The following is a 20938-nucleotide window of genomic DNA, read 5'->3' as shown; positions in this document are numbered from 1 at the left end:
TATTTTATTTTACTCGACAGGATGAGAAGATTTAGTTGTATTTTTAACTCGACAAGATGAGAGGGTTTAGTTGTATGTTATTTTACTCGACAGGATGAGAGGGTTTAGTTGTATTTTATTTCACTCGACAGGATGAGAAGATTTACTTGTATTTTATTTTACTCGACAGGATGAGTTATTTAGTTGTATTTTTTTACTCGACAGGATGAGAAGATTTAGTTGTATTTTTAACTCGACAGGATGAGAGGATTTAGTTGTATGTTATTTTAATCGACAGGATGAGAGATTTAGTTGCATTTTATTTTTCTCTACAGCATTAGAGGGTTAAGTTGTATTTTATTTTACTCAACATGATGAGTGATTTAGTTGTGTTTTGTTTTACTCGACAGGATGAGAGGGTTTAGTTGTATTTTATTTTACTCGACAGGATGAGTGATTTAGTTGTATTTTTTTTACTCGACAGGATGAGAGGATTTAGTTGTATGTTATTTTACTCGATAGGATGAGAGATTTTGTTGTATTTTATTTTTCTCTACAGCATGAGAGGGTTTAGTTGCATTTTATTTTATTCGACAGGATGAGAGGGTTCAGTTGTATTTTATTTTATTCGACAAAATGAAAGGTTTTAGTTGTATTTTATTTTACTCGACAGGATGAGAGGGTTTAATTTTATTTTTTTACTCGACAGGATGAGAAGATTTAGTTGTATTTTTTATTCAACAGGATGAAAGGATTTAGTTGTATTTTTTTACTCGACAGGACTAGAGCGTTTAGTTGTATTTTATTTTATTTGACAGAATGAGAGGGTTTCGTTGTATTTTATTGTACTCGACAGGATCAGTTATTTAGTTGTATTTTTAACTCGACAGGATGAGAGGATTTAGTTGTATTTTTTTACTCGACAGGACTAGAGGGTTTAGTTGTATTTTATTTTATTCGACAGAATGAGAGGGTTTCGTTGTATTTTATTGTACTCGACAGGATCAGTTATTTAGTTGTATTTTTACCTCGACAGGATGAGAGGATTTAGTTGTATGTTATTTTACTCGACAGGATGAGAGATTTAGTTGCATTTTATTTTTCTCTACAGCATTAGAGGGTTTAGTTGTATTTTATTTTACTCAACATGATGAGAAGATTTAGTTGTATTTTTTACTCGACAGGATGAGAGGGTTTAGTTGTATGTTATTTTACTCGACAGGATGAGAGGGTTTAGTTGTATTTTATTTTACTCGACAGGATGAGAGATTTTGTTGTATTTTATTTTTCTCTACAGCATTAGAGGATTTAGTTGCATTTTATTTTATTCGACAGAATGAGAGGGCTTAATTTTATTTTTTTACTCGACAGGATGAGAAGATTTAGTTTGATTTTATTTTACTGGACATGATGAGTGATTTATTTGTATTTTATTTTACTCAACATGAAGAGTGATTTAGTTGTATTTTATTTTACTCTTCACGATGAGAAGATTTAGTTGTATTTTTTTACTCAACAGGATGAGAGGATTTAGTTGTATTTTTTTTTACTCGACAGGACTAGAGGGTTTAGTTGTATTTTATTTTATTCGACAGAATGAAAGGGTTTCATTGTATTTTATTTTACTCGACAGGATGAGAAAATTTAGTTGTATTTTATTTTACTCGACAGGATGAAAAGATTTAATTCTATTTTATTTTACTCGACATGATGAGTGATTTAGTTGTATTTTATTTTATTCGACTGGCAAAGAGGGTTCAGTTGTATTTTATTTTATTCGACAGGATGAGATGGTTTAGTTGTATTTTATTTTAATCGAAAGAATGAAAAAATTTAGTTGTATTTTATTTTACTCGACAGAATGAAAAAATTTAGTTGTATTTTATTTTACTCGACAGAATGAAAAGATTTAGTTGTATTTTATTTTACTCCACTGGATGAGAGGGTTTAGTTGTATTTTATTTTACTCTATAGGATGAGAGGATTTAGTTATAGAATGACATCAAATCCGTAGCTCACACCCCACCTCTAGTTACACTTACTAGTCTTGTAACAGTCTACCTACGTTTACCATTCTCTTTACACACACACATCCACCTACGTCACACCTAAATCAATCTACATTTACCAATCTTATTATACAAGTTCATTCACCTACGGTTATCAGTTACGTTACACTTAAATTCACCTACATGACCAATCTCGTAATATTTCACGATAAGCTTCATTTAGTAATTTCGTTAAATCCAAAGTTCTGCTACATTTATTAAGCTCTAAGAGGTTATCAAGAAAACGAGACATTCTTATCAAAATGTTTGATGAATAATTAATATGCATATAGATGTGAAGGAAGCCATTTTAATACGGTTTCAAACATTATGGGAAGATCAGTGTATGTTTTATCTAATGTTTCTTGTTTTCTTCGTTTAAAAGCTGTACCATTTCAACTTGTATAAAACCATTTGCACACATCTTGTACATAACCAAAATTATGAAATTGCTAATGTGTCGAAAGTGTATCAGAAAGTGTTTGAACAGAAAAGCAGAACACACGCGTGTTTATTTTTCTTTGTTGTTGTTTTTGCTAGTGGGATTAAAAATCTAACGAAAGCAAAATATTCTACAGATGCATTCTGTAAGCCTAACTTAATATTCTCACAATTTATTATGCCTGTGTAACCACAAATACTCGACCTCCAACATCTCTACAATGTCTTCTTCAAAATTCTTTTTTTTTAATTCCATCTGTCTCTAACCAACGAGACCTTGGATTTATAAGTTGCACACTTTGTAAGCACGACTCAAAATCGAAATTTTGCCTGAGCTCAGCAGTCTCAGTTAGAAAAACACTTAACTTTTTTTTTTCATTTCTTGAGTTGCCTACAGATAACAGTAAAAAGTCTATATCAAGAAACAGCATTGAAAATGGGAAAAAATAAAATAGTTCGTCAGAAGCTATAATGTTTACACCAAACTGTAGAGTTGTAAATTAGAAAAAGTGTTGAGTCTTCGAAATAGAGCAAATACATATATTAATTTATTTTTTTATTTCATTTGCTTTAAAGATTCAATAAAACAATCTTTTAAACTGCGTTTACCACCATGTAATATGTAAAGACATCTACTTGAGAAAGTGTTTGGCTTTTCTGTGATAGGACAAATATGCAAAAGCAATGAGTCTTCGGAATCAAGCAAATACAAGTTTTTATTTAATATTTTTCGTTTTTTTGCTGTAAATACTAAACAAAACAATATTTTAAAGTGCGTTTATCACCATGTAACTTATAAAGTCATCTGCATGAGAAAGTGTTCGGCGTTTCTATAATGGAACAAGTATGCAAAACGCTGTAATTATAGCCAATTCAAAATTAATATGGATAATTAATTAAACCGTAAGTACGTATATGCTTCACACAGCTGCAACAGGCTAATCCAATGACATAATTAATCAAAGTTTCGGTTGAGTTAATAAGTTGTTTTTTTTCTGCTAAACAATATAGTAAATTTATTTTAACAAGCTTAACTTCACATAGAGCTTACATTAAATTATTTGTGTTTTGGTAGTTTTAAATGTCATGTTATAAGCAGAGAACAGACATTCACCATAGGCTTAGGATAAAAAAGATTATGTAATAATAATAACTGTATATCCATACAGTTGGACCTCAAAAGGACTTGTTCGTATTGTACTGGATTCATTTCACACCTAACAGTCTTGATCATAAAATATAATGAAATATTTACCATTTTACAACATGTTTACAATGTGAGATGGATATATAATGCATTTATATGTAATAAAGTAGTAATATTACATAAAAGTCTGCTGGCTGAGATGCATATGGAAATTTTAAAGCAAAATGTTTATCTGAGTCTTGTACAGACAGATGCACAAACAAACGTTTAGATAAACAAAGCTAGTATATGGATAGAAATTTAGACATAAAGATGTTCAAGACAATAAAAATCTTGTTAAAAGAAAACTGCCTGTGTGAAACAATTAAGTTTTCTCTTACTCATTTTAATTCTTTGAAGCTGAACATCAAATAATTACTTCACTAACACGAATCTCAGATATCCTTTATTATATAATAAACAATACAGAAGCTGACCATAAAATTAAGCTACTTTTCTTGTGAAAAGGCCCGGCAGAGCCAAGTGTGTTAAGGCGTTCGACTCATAATCCGAGGGTCGCGGGTTCGAATTCCGGTCGCACCAAACATGCTCGCCCTTTCAGCCGTCGAGACGTTATAATGTGACTGTCAATCCCACTATTCGTTGGTAAAAGAGTAGCTCAAGAGTTGGCGGTGGGTGGTGATGACTAGCTGCCTTCTCTCTAGTCTTACACTGCTAAATTAGGGACGGCTAGCGCAAATAACCCTCGAGCAGCTTTGCGCGAAATTCAAAACAAAAAAACAAAAACAAACAAATTTTTCATTATTTTTGCGATAATTTCTGTAACCTTCCGCATGAAACTAGTCTTTGTATTTATAGCTATATCTAGTAAATCTTAAAATCAAAATTAAAAAGTTCAATAAGACAATCTGCAGTAGAGACAGCAGGTATGTGATTTTGCTCTGATCATCTGGTCATGCCGGGCCCCATTTGTGTGGAATAGATAAATATTAAAATTAGCAAGTAGGTAAATTTTCTGATCGCTAAAAAACCAATAAAACAAAATTTAGTGCGCTCTGTATATCTCAAACCTATTAATTCGTAACTATTACATATTTTTATATAAGTTCTACGCGCATTATAGACAAAAAATATGAAATATATATTTTTTTCCTTTCCTAAAGTGTTCCATGTCAAATACGAAGGAAGTTTATTTTATAATTAGAATCTCTCGATAAACAACAACAAACACATTAGCTCAGTGGTAAATCCGAAGACTTATAAGGTTAAATACCTGGTTTCGATACCGGTTGAGTGGAGAGCACAGCTAGACCATTGTGTAGTTTTGTGCTTAACAACGAACAAACGAATAATTATGAAGTTTGGTGAGACACTAAAGGTAGAGGTTTCTGAAATGCCTTGACATTTCATATAAAGTTATTTCCTTAACATAATTGTATACTAGTAACACGTTTGTAGATATGAAACTAAATGCAGAATGAAAACTTGTTGTTGTTTTCAATTTAGGTATGTACCGGTTTATGCGTAATTAACATCTGTTTTTTTTTTGTTTTTTTTTTGTACTGCGTACCTGTAAATCAAGTAAAGATTTATCGCGATGACTTTAAATCATCTCGCAATCTTCTTCAATCACTAAATTATTATTCTTGGAAAAGTTTTTCAAGTTGTGCTCGTTAGAGGGCGCTAGCAATCCCAACTTCGAACAAAACATCAATCGCTGCGTGCTCGTAATGATTCACTCCTCGTGACTATTACAGCCGTACGACGGTTGCTTGAGCTACTGGAAATTTGAGGTGAGTTTTATTGAACAATATCTACTAAAATTTACAGACTTTCCATGTCCCTTAAAACAACAGTGTTTGTGAAAACAGACTTTATTTGTTTATAAAAGATTTGGAACTATAGCTCTGTTCATTGTCAAATTATTGAACAAACGACTATGAACAAGGTTAAATTCACGGTATGTATTTGAAGAAGGAAGAAAATTATTTCAAATGATGTGGTTGAAGACTTATTCATTTTGGTAAGGTAATATTTCTTTCACTCTATATGTTTACTACTAGAAAGACAGTTTGATACTATTTTTGTTTAGAAATTGTGGAGGCCCATGAGCTTTCCATAACTTTTATGTTTCACTTTTCAAAAAAATGTCTTTCAAGCTCAAAGGGTACAAAATGCCCAACAAAATTATTTTGGGAAAATAGTGAGAGTACCGCGCTATCTCGCGTGCAAAGATATAGCGCACTTGTGTCTCCATATCAACGAAGAGCAACTGCGCGGAAACAGCGTTCAGGGTTTGTGGAAACAAAAGAAAATCGCACCGAATGAAACACCTTCCTCAAACCTAGACAAGGTAAGGGAAATTAGCAGCTATAGAACAGCTGTCTCTTGTTAATATCTAGCTGTCTTAAGTAGATTTATCTGCATGAGAGTTGCTAGCTAAAGTTGTTTTTGTATTCTCGTTGACTGGGAGTTCAATTTAATGTTTGCTAAAATACCATTATTACTCTGACTTTGCATTTTAAATTTTTTACAACTTCAGAATTGAAATATCTGTAAACCATTTCAAAACGAAAACTGTTTTCATCCACTAAAAAGGTGCATATGTTTCTGATATTCAGAGAGAGTTAAAAACCAACTGAATATCGTCAGATCACTATTCAAATAAAAAACTTAGATTTAGTGACAACCAGTGTCACTTCACCATAACATGTGCTAGTAATACAATATTTATCATTGGTATAAAAATACCAAAATACTTGAAGAGTGGAGATTTTTACGCCACTATTGGGAAGATCGTCTTGATTTTCAGACTGCAGGTAGACTGCTCTGACTAGTTTTGTGTGTAACACACAATGTGTTATTACACAAGAAGAAATATCTATATTTTTGTCTTCTTCCTACGATGTTCCACCTGGGTTAGTGGTAAGTTTGCGAATTTACAGCGATAAAATTCGGGGTTCGATTCCACTGGTGGACAGAGTGCAAATAGCTCATTATATAACTTTGCGCTAAAACGACATCAACTTACAATAAAACGAAAACGTATATAGTCAATAAATTCAAATATAACTAGTTTCACTTACATAAAAATAGCACTAAGATGTTAATTATGACTGTCGTTTAGTTGGAAAACTGGCTTTTTATCGTTATATATTTGGATTTATTCGTTTGTTTTTGAATTTCGAGCAAAGCAACACGAGGGTTCCCTGTACCAAACGTTCCTAATTTAGCAGTGTAAGACTAGAGGGAAGGCAGCTAGTCATCACCACCCACCGCAAACTCTCGGGCTACTCTTTTACCAACGAATAGTGGGATTGACCGCCACATTATAACGCCCCCATGGCTGAAAGGGCGAGCATGTTTGATTCGAACTCGCAATAAAAGATTCAGCTATAGCTGATATTTCAAAATATGAAACTGAGTTTCAAAGAGCTTCTGGAAAGGTAATTTTTATTTTTAGTCGATTGATGACGCTGGTTAGGAAACAAAACTTGCTTTACTCAAATATATATGACAAGGTAGATGTGACTTTCCTCGTGAATTTTGTTAGTTTTACAGAGCTAACTTATCTGTGATACATATCAGAGTATGATTTTTTTCTTCTTCTGGGTTCTTCATCAATTGCTTTACAGTGCAGTTTCGGATGTTAACTAAAACCGACACAAAAGCTATTTCCGTCAACCATTCTTACTTTTGAGCCAATAAACTTATTGTAAAGCACCTACCATCACCAGCTCTTGGGCTACTTTATTGGAATGGTGTGATTTGACCGTCACTCTTATAACACGCCCGCGATGTTTTTTACGGCAATAGGATGAAGCTATGGACAATTTTATTCACAATCTGGAACTCTGATTTCTAGGTCACGCTTAGCCCTTTACTATAAAGTGGCCCTTTATACTAATAGCTAAATATGCGATTGTACTGTACGGTAAATTAATATCATTCACTATATACATATGTAAGAGCGCCACCTTTATCACAATACTACCCTTCAAACATTCAAGTTCATGTTTTTTAAACAGCCGTTCATGTTTTTTCTATAGCCGTTCTTCTTATCTTATTTGAACAGGATAATTTTTTATGGCTTAACCTGAAAATTTTCTGAGCGTGCAGAATTCATCAACAAAAAGTGTTTATATGCTAGTTGAACATCCGGATTGATGTTATGCAAATTCGTGATTATTTAAGGGCATGAAAAGTTGTTTCTATTATGTGTAATTGTAAAAAAACACACACAAAAAACGTGCAAATACCTATACAAATTGTAAGGCCCGGCATGGCCAGGTGGTTAAGACATTCGACTCATAATCTGAGTGTCGCGGGTCCGAATCCCCATCACACCAAACAAGCTCGCCCTTTCAGCTGTAGGGGGCGTTATAATGTGCGGTCAATCCCACTATTCGTTGGTAAAAGAGTAACCCAAAAGTTGGCAGTGGGTGGTGATGACTAGCCAGCTGCCTTTCCTCTTGTCATACACTGCTAAATTAGGGACGGTTAGCGCAGATAGCCCTCGAATAGCTATGCGCGAAATTCAAAACAAAACCATACAAATTGCAAAACGTGAAACCCTATTTACTTGGGAGGGGAAAAATAGTGCTACAAAAACGCGAAAATGCCTATAAGAAAATTAAAACGCAAAATTGAGAAGTGAAAATGAGTATGTACTCTCATTTGGATCTGTTGAATTTCGATACCAATTTTGGTGAAGATCCATTCACGCCCTGCGAAGTAGTAACATGGACAAGCAACAGACAATACTATTATATTTATATAGATAAAAAAACGAATCAAAACCTCATCAACTTCAGTTGTCCACTTATCAGAAAGTAAGAACCAAATGATGCTATTTACATAACTTTTATATACAGAACGTCTTAAATATAAAGTATTGGGTTATACATGAAATGTTATCGTGTTTTTCCATGTTTTCTCTGTAAGATATTCAGTTTAATACATATGTATTTAAAATCTCCAATATTCAACTGTTCTTACCAGAGTGTTTGATACGATTGCAATCCATTCTCTATCTTGCGTGATTTTGTAAAAAAAATGGTCAGTTTCGTTTTCGTCTCTTCTGAAACATACATTGAAGTGCATCTATCTTTGTTTTATCTGCTCACTATTTAGTTTGTCGTAAAAATAATAAACTATATATCTATTTCGGTGTCTTTTTTATGTTTAATATTTTCTTACAACGAACATCAGTGTGAAGCTCTGCCTACTTAAGGCAATGTTCGATTACGTATAACTAGTATCCATGTTGAGATTCACATTCAGTGTTATAGACACACGCGCACCTTCATATCCTTATATCATAACATTGGATAAGTTATCTCTGCTGAAGATTTAACGTCCATTATTCACGTGATAGTAAGGCTTATATTGCCATAGTCAAAACGCTGACCACTGTTCTACCTGCTAATGAAGACCTAGCACAAAGCCTTTTATATGTCTGATGTTAAAATTCCCTCGTATAGACTCGTTTAATCATGTCAGTACAAGAGCAGTCATTCTGCTGCACGAGAGTCACGCATCACGCAACCTACGTTTAAGTGAACCTTCATTAAACTACGTCAGACTTCTTTCGCCAGACATGATATATACATGTGTGTGTATGTACATATATGCATGTGAATGTGCGCAACTTTCTATGTTTTAAAATGTGTTTGTTGTATTGATATCTGTGTGCAAAATGTGTCTATTTATGGGTTTATGTATACATGTATATGTAAAGTGAGAGAGAATGTACGTGTGTGTAATTTCTTCTTATCTTATGCACATAACTCGCTGTACTGTATATATATATATATATGTATATACACACACACACACATAATATTTTCAATCAGTGCAGAATTTTTTGTTTATTATTTTTTAATTTGTTTTTGTTTCGGCTTGTTTATAGGTTTTAATAAACTAATATGGTTAGTCATAGGATTGGATTTGCTGTTTTAACACAGTCTTTCCTTTTGTTTGTATTTACTTAACTTTATCAGAATTAATTTTCCGTAATATATATATATATATGTATGAGGTCTACAAAACTTGGACAACCAAAAGATAAGAGTTACAGAATAACTTTGGTTAATATTTGATGTTGATGTTAATATTTTGTGTTATTTGTATTTCTGCTATGCATATTAAAATGCTGAATAAACACATCTTTTACCTAAAACTGCTCCCCCCTCCAGAGATACAGCTGTGTGTTTGCGGATGTACAACGCTAAAAACCGGGTTTTGATACTAGTGATGAGCAGAGCGCAAATAGCCCATTGTGTAGCTTTGTGCTTAACTACAAACAAATAAAGCCAACAGTTGAATTAAGAAGAAAAATGAAACTGGCTTTGCACACACACACACACAAATATAAACAATTCTATAAAAATAGTTGTGTGACGTTTAGAAGGCAATCTAAGGCAGAGAACAAATGTTTTATACTTTTGAACCGATAGACAAGACAATTTGTCAACAGCACACGTTGTAAAATCGTGGATAACTTTCATCTGACTAAATAATAGGACTTCCTTTAACACACTCATTGCTCCAAGGCGTTTTCCGACCCGTGTCTGGCCAGGTGGCTAAGGCACTCGAGTCGTAATTCTAGAGTCGAGGGTTCGAATCCCCGTCACACCGAACATGCTTGCTCTTTCAGCCGTGGAGCGTTAGAATATAACGGTCAATCCTACTATTCGTTGGTAAAAGAGTAGCCCAAGAGATGGAGGGTAGGTGGTGATGAATAGGAGCCTTCCCTCTAATCTTACACTGCTAAATTAGGAACAGCTAACGAAAATATCCCTCGTGTAGCTTTGCACGAACTAACCAAACCAAGTGCTTTCCAGTACGCAAACAACTAGGCTACTCCCAGTCCAATAATTTTCAACAAACGTAGGGCAAATTACTTTATTTAGTTTTGAAACTGCCATAAATGTTTCCACGTAGAGCGAAGTTACGACAGAGCTGATAATTAAAATATAATTAAATGTTTCCGTGGAGAGCCGGGTTATAACAGTGCTGATAATTAAATTAGAATCAGATGTTTCCGTGGAAAGCCGGGTTATGACAGCACTGATACTGAAATATAATTAGATGTTTCCGTGGAGATCCAGTTTATGATAGACTTGATAATTAAAATATAATTAGATGTTTTCGTGGAGAGCCGGGTTATGACAGAGCTAGTAATTAAAATATAATTAGATCTCGTGATGACGGGAAACTCACTTGAAGTAAAACTATCTCTAGACGGCTGGTTTACAAATTCTCTTTGTTAACCTAAAGATGACGTAAGAAGGTCAAAACGTTGCTCTATACTTTATTTTAAAAAAGGTTTTAATGCCCATACCAACCGTCTTGAGATACATAATTAGATCAACAAACAAACAATTTAAAACTATGTTCAGCTGCGCATGCTATTGTGTGCTTATTGTGACAATGAATAATAAAAAAAAATAGTCAACGAATAGTGGGATTCAGTGCTTGTTATAACGCCCTACGGCCAAAAGGATGAGCATGTTTAATGCGCTCGTGTAAGAAAAAGGCCTAATATAAAATGGTACTCATAGTAGTCGAAGTGAATACTGTCAGTAACAAATTTCCGGCCCTGCCTAGCCAGATGGTTAGGGCACTCGACTCGTAATCTGAGTGTCGCGGGTTCGAATCCTAGTCGCACCAAACATGTTCGCCATTTCAGTCGCGAGGGCGTTATTATGTGACAGTCAATCCCACTAGTCGTTGATAAAAGAGTAGTCCAAGAATTAGAGGTGGATGGTGATAACTAGATACCTTCCCTTAGTCCTACACTGCTAAATTAGGGACGGCTAGCGCAGATAGCCTTTGCGTAGCTTTGCGCGAAATTCAAAACAAACTAAACAAGTAACAAATTTCTGGGAATAATATTTTTATCCTTGTAGCAAAACGTTAATGTACCTAGAAGAAATTATATCACGAAAATTAAAAAAATGTTTTCTTCAAAATCTAGTCTTTGAAATTCATGCGTCTTTTATACAATGGTCGAGAACATCTTGTCGTCAAACAGCTAATGTTAGAAAACAGTGTCGTTATAAGTAAACCATTCTTTTTTAACAGCAATAAACGTATTGGCAAAAAACATAGAAATATATAAATATTTGTTAAAACAGCGGTATCGAGCAATACCGCATGTTGCAGTCCAATTAGTCCAATTCTGCACAACAAGGAAAGCACGCTAGATGCTGGTAACAATATTACGTTGCAGTCCAGTCAGTTCACTGCACAACAAGGGAAGCACGCTAGATGCTGGTAACAATATCACGTTGCAGTCCAGTCAGTTCACTGCACAACAAGGGAAGCACGCTAGATGCTGGTAACAATATTACGTTGCAGTCCAGTCAGTTCACTGCACAACAAGGGAAGCACGCTAGATGCTGGTAACAATATTACGTTGCAGTCCAGTCAGTTCACTGCACAACAAGGGAAGCACGCTAGATGCTGGTAACAATATTACGTTGCAGTCCAGTCAGTTCACTGCACAACAAGGGAAGCACGCTAGATGCTGGTAACAATATTACGTTGCAGTCCAGTCAGTTCACTGCACAACAAGGGAAGCACGCTAGATGCTGGTAACAATACCACATGTTGCAGTCCAATCAGTTCAATTCTGCACAACAAGGAAAGCACGCGAGATACTGGTAACAATACCACATGTTGCAGTCCAGTCAGTCCAATTCTCCACAACAAGGGAAGCACGCTAGATGCTGGTAACAATACCACATGTTGTAGTCCAGTCAGGGGCCTGGCATGGCCAAGCGCGTAAGGCGTGCGACTCGTAATTCGAGGGCTGCGGGTTCGCGCCCGCGTCGCGTTAAACATGCTCGCCCTCCCAGCCGTGGGGGCGTTATAATGTGACGGTCAATTTCACTATTCGTTGGTACAAGAGTAGCCCAACAGTTGGCGGTGGGTGGTGATGACTAGCTGCCTTCTCTCTAGTCTTACATTGCTAAATTAGGAACGGCTAGTGCAGATAGCCTTCGAGTAGCTTTGTGCAAAATTCCAAAAACAAACAAACAGTTCAGTCAGTCCAATTCTGCACAGCAAGGGAAGCACTCTAGATGCTGGTAACATTCAACAGGATTAACTTTTTTTTTCTTTCTAGTTGTCCATTTTGGAGAATTTTCTCTGACAAACATGGATGTTAATTGATCCTTACTCTCACTCCCCATGGTTTATTCCTATCCTGCTATTCCAGTTAATCTAATTGTAAAATAAAAGTGATAGGGAAAACAACCGTAACATAAAACCTCCAGTTATCAACTAATTTGCCTTAACCTTATCTTTATCAACTTAGAAATTTAACCTTCTGTAGTTTTGTGTCAACTGTCGGCGAACGATCACTAACTACCTGAGCTGTGTCAACTCTATTGTGAGTGGTTAATGTTGTACTCTGTCTATTCTTTACAACGACACTGCTAGGGGATGTGCCTTTTGTGGAGGAGACTACCCATCAGGGATCAACTCTCTCTCTTTGAACTCTATGGCACGTGCATAAGAGTGTTGCCCTGAGACAGCTGTTGTTGAAAGACGCCGGTATACTCTTTTGTTTGCATTGCACGAGGTAGATTAGGAATGGGGCCTAAAGAAAGGGGGGCTGTTAGCTCATGTGAGTGCAATATTTATCCAAGTTTATCCACAGAATGTAGGCTATACATTTTGAGATATCTGATTTTAACACTCGTTTTGAATATATCTCTTCCAATTCAATGTTAATCCCTCGTTCGTAAACTGTGATACTTTTCAATTAGTTTGAAAATCTCTCGTACAGTATTAGAAGCTTCCATGTACATAACTTTGTACGAATGGTTGTGTCTATAAACGTAATCCCTAAAACTTGCAACTGTATATATTTCTTATTTTGTGAAGAAGAAAACTTTGCAGTTTTAAGTCTTTCTTTTCATTGAAACTGTAATTTCATCTTAAAGCGCAGATAGCCCTCGTGTAGTTTTGCGCGATATTTAAAACAAATCATCCTAAAAAAACAAGATAACTACCGTTGCAACGAAACTATTTTAATTATTCAAGCGATTTGTAAATGCTTAACAAAACTTTCAACGTTTTCTGAGTTAATAAGTTTCGAATTAAAAGGAATTATTTATCTTGTTAGACTTTCAAATGTATTGGACTTTAATTAAAATATCATATTTCTCTTTTTTAATATAATTTATAATTAATCAGTTAATTAATTAATAAACTATAGGCAACAACATCAGATAGGGCGAAACCATGGTTGTAATAAATGAAACATTGTTTTATTCAGTTCTGCAATAATAACATTTCACCAAAAGCAGAGACTTTAAATAATCATCGGTAATTTTTATCATACTGAGTCGAATTTTTAATGTTTTCTAATTTACATAGTAGAAATAAGTAACATTGCACCGTTTAACGAATCATTTACGTTTGCAAATAAATTTTACTTTTTTTCCTTTACATAAACTCACTACTGCCTATGCTTATGTTAGCATATTTGTATGTCTATTATGTTTTACACTGAGCGAAACACATACGTCATGAAACTTTATTTTGTTAAGGTTTTTACAACCGTTAAAAGCAACCTTCTGCACCAATCGCTGTCGTGAAACTATATAGAAAAAACAACTTTCAAATGTTTGCAATCACTATCTCTATGTGACCAGCTGCTACCATACTGCTCTCCCCAGTGGTACAGCGGTAAGTCAGTGCGCTTAGAAATCAGGTTTCGATACCCATGACTGGCACAACATAGGAGAGTCTTTTGGACAGCTTTGTGCTTAACCACGAACAAACACCAAGTTACCTTCTGGGTCATTTGTAAGTTAGTTGAAGGAAGAACTCCTCAGATTCATTGTTAGAAAAAATGAAATAAAAATCATAAACTGATAGAGAGTATATTAATATATACACGACGAACTTAATTAATGTGAGAACATAAAGCTGAAAAACATCACTTATTTTAATCACTGCTTTACCTAGTGCTATGGTATAGTTTGTATTAACACCTGTTTTTATTGCCTTAGCATCTATTTATTCATTTCCGTATAAATGTTGTTGATGTACAGTGTTTTAATGAATTCAGTCATTAAAATTCAGATTACAGTTTTAAATATAATAACAAAATAATGAGCAGGAATACTTGCTGGTATAACGTTTTCAGGCTTATTGCAATTTGGGATGAGTCCTGGGAAAGACATATTACTTTAATTTCGTACCTTGGGAGCTAAAAGTACGAACATGCCTTTTTCCTTATTGTCGTACAATGCATTAAGTCAGGTTATAAAAATAAGTTTTGCACACTTAACTGCAACTACTTAACTGAAGTGCTGATCAGTGTTCCTCTGAGGTGCGCGGCTGCGAAGCTGCACAACAACCAATCAAGTGCCGCGCACTACATTATTCCATCCACGCGCATTCTCAGTAATGGTTGGTGAGGAGCCTCATCACGTTGACAGCTTTAATGACCTTGGCAGTCGAAAGTCCAAATGACCAACTGGTAGCATTGCAAATAGGGGTAAATGTTTCCAAAACTGGAAGCGCACATTTGCACACTGAAAAATTCATTCTGCACATCGATTGAAAAAATTAGAAGGAACAACGGTGTAGACCGATATCTTGTCCTCACTCTAGGTGATCCCTTGGAATATTATGAGATCTTAAGTAGCGATCTTTTGACCCAAAAGGTAGAATATGTATTCTTTAAGCAGGTAGTTTCGAAGCTTTGTTTTTGTTTTTGAATTTTGCACAAAGCTACTCGAGGGCTATCTGTGCTAGCCGTCCCTAATTTAGTAGTGTAAGACTAGAGGGAAGGCAGCTAGTCATCACCACCCACCGCCAACTCTTGGGCTACTCTTTTACCAACGAATAGTAGGATTGACCGTCAAATTATAACGTCTCCACGGCTGAAAGGGTGAGCATGTTTGGCGCGACGGGGATGCGAACCAGCGACCCTCAGATTACGAATCGCACACCTTAACACGCTTGGCCATGCCGGGCTCCAGTTTCGAAGCATTGATGAATAATGTAATTTTTTAAAACCATGACTTTTGATCTCGTTCTGCTGTGAGTGTGTGTGTGTATGTAATTTTCTTATTGCAAAGTTTCATTGGGCTATCTTTTGAGTCCACCGAAGGGAATCGAACCTTGAATGTACGTTGTAAATCCATAGTCTTACCGCTGTGTCAGCGGTGGACTCTCCTGTGAGACAGCGGGTAATTTTATGGACTTACAACGATAAAATCCGTGGTTCGACTATCCGTGGTGGACACAGAAGATAGCCAAAATTGCCTTTGCTTTAAAATAAACAACTTTTGATCTTATAATATATCTAGATTTAGTACGAATTCCACTGTTACATATCCTCCCATGTCCACCATATCCACTCTCCTGTTACCTCTCATGTCCACTATATCTATTCCTCTCTTACTTATCCTCCCATATGCAGATAAAATCCGTGACCTGTTGTTTCAAGTATTTTCAAAGGCGAAGAAGTATAATAGATGTGTCACACCTTATGTAAGATGAAATTCGAACACACAATCTTATTCGTTGTATAGCAAGTTACTATATAACTATTCTACGTCTTTCTCAAGCATCATTCTCTTGACCAAACTGAAGCCACTCTTTTCCTTATTTCCAAGGAATTTTTCTTCCCACTGGGACAATATCTGCTCCAATCTTGTCAGAATGTCAAGTCATTTTTTATGCTGGTCTTTCAGTTGTGATAGATTGAACAATTTAAATGTAACCGACAGTAGAATAGCCCACTAAGGTTCCGAAGTCCTACTGGTAGTACTGAAAGTGTTTTCATAAATTCAACTTTCCTTAAACAAATATCAAATGACAATAATCACGATAAAGTTGACAACAATGATTAAAATGATAAGCGTTCACTCAGATATAATTTTCCATATTGTGTCTTTAAAACGACTTCTAAGTTTTTCTTAATCGGATGTTTTTCTCTGAATTTTCAGAAAACATAGACAACCTTAAAAATAGCTAAAAATAGTTATATTATGGTTAGTTATAATAATTCACTGTTCGCTTCTCCTATAAGAATTTTGGCGTTTTCTATTAGGCATGCCCACCCAGTAGCACAGCAGTATGTCTGAAGACTTAAACTACCAGAAAACGGGTTTCGATACCCGTGGTGGCCAGAGCACAGATAGCCCTTTGTATAGCTTTGTGCTTACCACCAATAATATTCTGTTAAATGTATTTCTAAATAAAAATGGTGGATTTGAAACGTCTGAATAAAAAGTATATCTCGAGACTGAAGACGTGTATCTTAATCGTGTATGGAAGTAACCTAATTACACTGTGAAGAATATAAACTAAAAGTTCACTGAAATATATCTTCAAAGATGTTTCCTGTATCCTTTTAATATTTCAACAAACTTCTGAAAGTAACAAGTATCATAAATTCAAACTTGATTTCTCAGCAGCAACATGTTTTTACATCTATAGAGTAATTTATTTTCACATGAATATTATTAATTATATATCTGTTGCATTTTTTATATTCTTTCTTTTTTACGAGAGAAGAATGAATGAAGATTTAGAGGCTATAAACCAACACATCGCATCCCAAAGGCCGCGTTAATTTCATTTATTGTCGGTAGAACCAGCTACAGGGACCCAGTTTCAGGACATATTATACTACGTCATCCATAATTTAAAGAGCATGGTGTTAGTCTCCTTGCGAAGGCTAGGGGTTAAGCAACAACGCCTAAAGTTAGGCCTTATTTTGTACCTGAATCTTCTTCCCTCTATTGTAGTTTTCAATAGCTCTCAACAGTCATAAAACTGAAGCTAACGTGTTATTTTGTAACACAACTCTCGTAACATCTGCGACGTTATACAAAGTCCTAAAATATGCTCTGTAATCTATTTTGCACAACAGAGGAGTCCAGGTTATTAATTATAAGCAGCGTCTCTTATTCTCAAGCAGTACACACTAGAATCGCTGACGTATATGTCGCCAATATTAAAATCAATTCAGTACTAGACTAGTTAAAAAATTTCTTCAAAAGCTGTAAAATGATCATGACATAAAACTTGCTTGATTACGTTATTAATAAACGTTCGTTAGAAAATTAGCGAATCATTTAATAAATTAATATACCTATAAATCCAGTAAAATATTTAAAACAAGTAGATAAAATAAGTTTAATAATTTAAACAAGAGATAATAGGAACTTAAGAAAAGTATATTTGGTATATGAGTACGTATTTTAACCCAAAATGAATAAAAATAATGTAATAAAATTAAAGGACACGTGTTCCTTCATTTTATATTATGGTACTTAAAGAACCCATTTAGTACTCGAAAGTATAGGAGTCCAGGGGAAGATATTACTTAGAGAGATCAAATATGATCACCAATCTTCCCTCCCCAATGGCACTTGCCGGGAGAACCTTTGGGGTATATGCCAAGTTGGTGTCAATCGATCTATTGGTTTACCAATTGTAAACGGACACACGTACATACGTACCCACGCAGAGACGATTGTCAAATAATGGTTTATATTAACGTATGATGTATGTTAGATAAACAGGTTAATGAAATTTTTTTACGAAAGCAAACTGAATTTATGGATTCTCAGTTTTGTAAATATTCAAGGTGTAATTTGAATGGACAAGCTTTCTTCATTATTATCGCTTTAAAAACAGTCCATACATAGATACTTCTAAGCTAGTCACACTTCTATAAGGATATTAGTTACTGAAGAAAGAAATGTTTTACTTAAGTGCTTACAAATGTTTGTTCCTTTGTCATTAAGCACAAAACTACTCAACGGACTTCGCCTTCTGTGCCCACCACAGATATCAAAACGTGATTTTTAGCGTTATAAGACTCCAGGTTTATTGCTATGTCACTGGGATACATTTTTTAAAGTTTATTGCTAATATTTTAAGCCAGGCTTACCCGACAGTAATACACAGAATCAACAAGCTCTGTACCCATGAAGAAATTTTAACAGGTGGAAATTCCCACATAACCAGCATTTAAAACATGAGATTCAATACAACAAACTGGAGTTAAGTAAGCAAGTTTTGTTTAGAAAGACCCGTTAACGATAGTTTTTTTCTGTATATATTCGATTTAGTTGTGTTCTTGATAGGCATAAGACAGAAGCATAAACCCGAAACTATAAAGAAGTGTACCATTAAATAGCTGACGAACAAAATAACAAATTGCTGAAACTGTGGTCTAGAGTGAAAAGTGGCGTAGTTTTTCGTACAATGAATTAGCTCAATATACATTACAGGTATCAATATTTTTTCTAAGTTAGTGAAAGTACTAGAACTGATATTTTGATTCAGTTGTTCGTTCAAAGTCAAACGTTCTTAAACTCAACTTAAACGCATTTACAGTTTTGCCCTGTAAATATAGATGCTAATTGAGATTTGTTGTTCTACAGTTAATTCCTGGCGTGACAAAGCATTCATGGCAGTAGGGTTTTTTTGATATAATAAAATTCATGCAAGCTCAAAATATAAGAGACTATTTTTTTATCTTTGGGATCTTGTTGTTTTAACTGATCGAAATTTTTACATCATTAGCTGTGGTATGTTACTATTGATGTTTTTTAAACTTAAAAGTAAATTTTGACATCTGTGTGTAGAATCAGTAAAAAAATTTACATTTCAAATTGGGTTTATAACCTGACATGTTATCTACCAAAGTGTTTTCGCTTTCCTGGAGTACGAAATAAATGCTGTAGGAAGGTAGATTATTATACATGTACCTAACTACTGCAAGCACATTCTTCTACGAGTGTTTTGCGGGTGGTACACCAACCAGCAAGCTCTGTTAATATTTAATAAGCTAGCAGTAGTCTCTGGATGGGTTTGATGCACGCCAAGTAAATCGAACAAAGTTACTTTCGCCATTAAAATGAACCCTAATTCACCGAGAGACGTAAAGAAGACTAGAAATGAGGTAAAACATAATTTTGGAGTTACTTTATCCTGGTGAAACGATTTTTTTAGTTACATTATTTTCTTTCTCAGTAAGAGTAAATCGACAGATAAAATACTGGTAAAAATTAGACTTTCGATCGTATTTTTCACACATGTCGTCTCAGCAAATACAACTTATATTTGGAAAGTTCTTAAAGGTGTGTTACAATACACTTTAAAGTCAGTAGCAAGATTTGTGATTTTTACATATTATGACTTTTCATGGATTCTTCGCCGTTGCTTATTCTTTAAAGTTTATTCCAATTGCTACGTGTGTAAAACATTGTCACATTTATCTGAGGCAGGACTCCATTGTTATTCTAATTAGAAATGTTTAAAACATTCTAAAAGTCTTCAGTGACTTTGCTACATTCAAAAATACTAGAATGCTCTAGATCAACCATATAATCACTTTCTCTAGTCTTAGGTTCGATGTAACGGGTGTGTGTGTGTGTGTGTGTTCTTATATCACAGCCACATCGGGTTATCTGCTGAGCCCACCGAAGGGGAATCGAACCCCTGATTTTAGCGTTGTAAATCCGGAGACATACCGCTGTACTAGTCGAGAACTCGATGTAACGCAAAAGGCAAACTTCTTATATGAATGGAAGTCTTTAAGTGTTTCCTGATAGCAGTAGTTTTTATATTTGAAATTTATTGTTACATAGAAAAATAACCGTAAAAACACGATAACTAGTTCATATCCCAGCTGTCTTTGATATGATATAATGTTATTTAATTGCAGTGTGATAAAACAATAAAGACATACGATATAAAATAACCGATTAAAATGGACTGAAAAGACCCATTCGTAAACACTAAGTAGGTTTAGGCTAATATATAACCATCTCATCAAAACGTGGAAACCGTAATACCTTTGATGTGTTTGTTTGTTTAGAATTAAACACAAAGCTACACAATGGGCTATCTGTGCTCTAACCACAATAGGTATTGAAACCCGATTTTTAGCGGTGTGAGTCCGCAGACATACCGCTGGGCCATAAGGGGCACTCTTGATGTATTTTATAATATATAAAAATCTATAGCATTTACTTTTTGAAGGCTCCACGTGACATTTCACAGCTCAGGTTCAGTCTATAAATACATTTGAATAAAATTTTATAAACATCTTAAATTACAGAGAAATCGTTAGCTTTTGTTGGATTTTTGGGGTCACATTTTTGTCAGTAGCGACAGACAGATTGTTGTTCATTAGAATCAAACTGTTTTTTAATATCTTCCTGTACTATAAATATCAATGCCGAGAAACGATGCTGAAATCAAGTATACGCGTTTGAATACACTAATGTATATTTCTGTATGTGTGTTTTTTTGTCAGATACTTATTAAA

General features: G+C 34.7%; 1 protein-coding gene across 5 annotated transcripts in view; it reads left to right on the top strand.

Annotated features, from left to right (window-relative positions):
- The first annotated feature begins 5335 nt into the window (after positions 1–5335).
- LOC143252218 (discoidin domain-containing receptor A-like) overlaps positions 5336–20938 on the top strand; it is a 356540-nt gene continuing 340937 nt past the window's right edge. For 2 of the 5 annotated variants that reach the window (XM_076504021.1, XM_076504018.1), the window contains exon 1: positions 5719–5968. The gene's annotated coding sequence lies outside the window, so the exon portion shown is untranslated. Of the gene's footprint in view, positions 5409–5443; positions 5639–5718; positions 5969–20938 lie in introns of those variants that run through there. The other 3 variants (XM_076504017.1, XM_076504020.1, XM_076504019.1) reach the window with 3 other exon arrangements.

The sequence above is a fragment of the Tachypleus tridentatus genome, chromosome 6 (assembly GCF_004210375.1).
Source record: "Tachypleus tridentatus isolate NWPU-2018 chromosome 6, ASM421037v1, whole genome shotgun sequence".
Taxonomy (NCBI): Eukaryota; Metazoa; Arthropoda; class Merostomata; order Xiphosura; family Limulidae; genus Tachypleus; species Tachypleus tridentatus.
This window is presented reverse-complemented; position numbering and strand designations above follow the sequence as displayed.